Genomic DNA, 3,263 nt, shown 5'->3' with positions numbered 1-3,263 from the left:
CCGATCAGCGCAACATTTTATGTTTATAATTATTTTAAAACAAAACCATCTAAAAAAACAATCTAGATAGATCGCTTAATCATCTCACCTTTCATCTAGATTTTTGTAAATCAAAACCATCTTCATCTCATCTAAGATGGATTTACGGATTTCCATCTCATCTCCATCTAGATGATTTTAAAACCATCTAAGCGCAACATTGTTGACGATTGTGATTGGTCAATTTTTAGCTTCTGATTTATGATTTATGACTAATGGCTTATTGTAGAAGGCCCATAATCCTAATGACGATCCGATAGTCTCGTGCATGGTCTGCACGTGTTCGAGTCGTGTCGGAGTTCGGAGTGTCTCTCCCCGCACACCGTACGGCGACGCGGATGGGAGGCCACTTTGAACTAATTAACCCAATGTTGTTCCATCAGGTCACTGAAAAGTCTTCCGCGCATGCACGAAAATCCTTCAATGGCGTGATAAAACCTTCCATCAATAATCATAGAGGAAATACAATTCGCACCTAGTCCCAGGCATATCTGGGGGTCGATTGCGTATTTTGAAATGAGGTGAAAATTACATAAACTCTAGTAAATTTTTTTACTAGCATATTTATAATTTCATTGATCAACATCTAGTGAATTCGCTCATTTTTCTAATTTTCACCTCATGTTTAAAGATTATACATAATTAATCCCTTATGGAGCGAACTGTACCTCAGGCATTCCATTTCAAACCGGGCACCTTTGAAACATTGTCATTAAAAAATTTTTTTTTTAATTTGCTAACATTCTACAGATAAAAATATGACACGTGTTTCGTAAAAAAATTTGAGTGATTTTTTTGTGAAGTTATTCACGCTTGTAAGTTGCAGAAATTCATAAAAAATCGGTCATGCGAACATTCAAATTATTATATCGTCGAAACTGTCGAAACCATTAGTCGTACAAAAAAAATGTAAAAAACTATTTAAGATCTTTAAAATTGGTCTCTTGCATTTTTTTTGTACGACTAATGGTTTCAAAAACAATGCAAAAAAAATTTAAGTCGTACAAAAAAAATGCAAGAGACCAATTTTAAAGATCTTAAATAATTTCTTGCATTTTTTTGTACGACTCAAATTTTTTTTGCGAAACACGTGTCTCATACTTTTATCTATAGAATATGATCAAATAAAAGAAAAATGATGATTTCAAAGGGCCTGATTTGACATGGAATGTCTCACCTGTGAGATTGAGAGAGAAAATTATATCTTTTGCTCTTTGCGATTATATATATTTAGACTTAACACGGTGTCTACAATAGAAGTAGTGGTCGTAGAAAATTAACCAATCATAGTCGAATAATCGAGAATAATAATGAGAAGAATCGATTATAGTTGGTCAATTTTCTACGACTTGTGATCCTACGCTATGACTTCTATTATAGACACCGTATTAGTTACTCGAGTTCTTGAGTAAAGTTTCGAAACGCAGATCGATAATTTCCTTTCGCCGAATAAAGTATATGTATTTTGTAATCTGCTTTAGTAAAAAACCTTTCATTTTCATTTATTTTCAAAAACCTTCTTTCGACCTTTCGATGGGTCTTAAAACCTTTCAAATGAAGGAAAACCTTTCAATGGAACAGTACTGAATTATAACCACCGCGACGCTGAGGTTCACACGGCATGACAGGAGAGATCGGCCGGTACTCATACATAACGCGCGCCTACAAACGGAAGGTCGGCCGGTCAATCAGCCAATACTAATTCACCGTTCATTTATCACAATCTTGGTCTATTACAGCCTGTTACATTGGCACGAGCAAGTGGCCAAGCTTAAGCGAATCGTTATCCATTGGGAGTATCTACCTCTGTGAAAGGTAGAAGAAAGTAAAAATGCATGGGCGATTCGAAGATGTTGCCAAGACATATCGTTCCAAGAATTGGATTCATCATTTCAAAAACCGGAACTACATGCTTCATGGTTCTTGAACATTTTCTTTTTAATATCTTTTTTTAACATCCTTTGATTATTTTATTATAAATTTTGAAATTAGTAAATAAAATAAAGAAAGAACGAGCAACTTAGATATAGGATATTTATCTATTTTTAGACATTACAGAATGTTAGGAAATTGATACAGTAATTCCGCCTCGTGTATTTAAGATGTTATGAAATAATTAATGTATAATGAGATATCGATTCGTAGAAACTCTTATCGTCAATTTATCTAATGTTTACTGAGAACTTTTAATAGTAAATTACATGATCGTACGGTAGATAAGAAATTTTGCAATTTACAAAGCTATAATGCACAACAATCATTTATTAGATAATATAAGATACATATAAGATTTTTATAATTATATAGCCAATATTATAATAGAATAATTCATTTCTTAGCGTTTAAGAGCAATCTAAAATATGTAGTAAAAAATTAAGGAATAATTATAAATCTAATTTTGTATTTAAAGATAATTTGTGACGTAATCCTAATTTATATTCAATTTCTTTAATTTATTTTTTATGGATTTGAAGATTTTGAAGATTAACAAAAGACAAAATACAATATAAAAAATGAACGTATGAATGGAAAAGAAGCTCTTTGTCATCAACAGATTTCACAATAAACAGGATAATTTAATTCTACATTCTCTTAGTTTTTAATTAATAAGATACCTTGTGCTCTCTCTCTCTCTCTACATATATATATATATATACATATACTTACTTAATTCGATTAGTCCATCTTGTTAGCAGTCCGTTTTTTTCTCAGCTCTAAAATCTTTTTCACATTTTGTAATTGAGATTATCTCTCTCTCTCTTTCTTAAATAAAATTCACATTTTTAATAAAAAGAACACAAAATTTACACAAATATTCTTTTATTCACAGATATATTATGCACTTTGAGAAATTTTGGCGACTCTGTTCGGTTAGCGATGTGCAACGCAACTTTCGCGACCGATGTCGACGATTGACTAAAGTGTGAGATGAAGAAGTTTCCGTGCACAAGAGAAATATACGTGAGAACGGTACATCAAATCGACGTCAAGATAAACGATAATCGTGGCGTTTCGCGGGAAAACGATAAAGAATAACAAATGTAAGATTACATCATATACTGAGGTAAGCGTTAATTCATAAAAAGAGAAAAGAAGGAAAAAAGGGAAAAAGGAAAGAACGAAGATTTTTTTAACAAGTTATATAGGGGAAAGTTGCTGAATGCGTACTGGTCACCTAAATCGTACCTCTTCGATATTTCATATTATTACGTAATATAAGCAAC

At 32.1% G+C, this 3,263-nt stretch overlaps 1 protein-coding gene across 2 annotated transcripts in view; it reads right to left on the bottom strand.

Moving 5' to 3' along the window:
- The window catches only part of LOC108761302 (protein rolling stone), an 11,630-nt gene that overhangs the window by 3,139 nt on the left and 5,228 nt on the right, over positions 1-3,263 (bottom strand). Inside the window, exon 1 of one of the 2 annotated variants that reach the window (XM_018507753.1) lies at positions 2,707-2,783. The exons of the other annotated variant lie outside the window; for it this stretch is intronic. The gene's annotated coding sequence lies outside the window, so the exon portion shown is untranslated. Of the gene's footprint in view, positions 1-2,706; positions 2,784-3,263 lie in introns of those variants that run through there. 2 annotated transcript variants of the gene reach the window in all.

This window comes from Trachymyrmex cornetzi, unplaced genomic scaffold (assembly GCF_001594075.2).
Source record: "Trachymyrmex cornetzi isolate Tcor2-1 unplaced genomic scaffold, Tcor1.1 scaffold247, whole genome shotgun sequence".
Classification (NCBI taxonomy): domain Eukaryota; kingdom Metazoa; phylum Arthropoda; class Insecta; order Hymenoptera; family Formicidae; genus Trachymyrmex; species Trachymyrmex cornetzi.
This window is presented reverse-complemented; position numbering and strand designations above follow the sequence as displayed.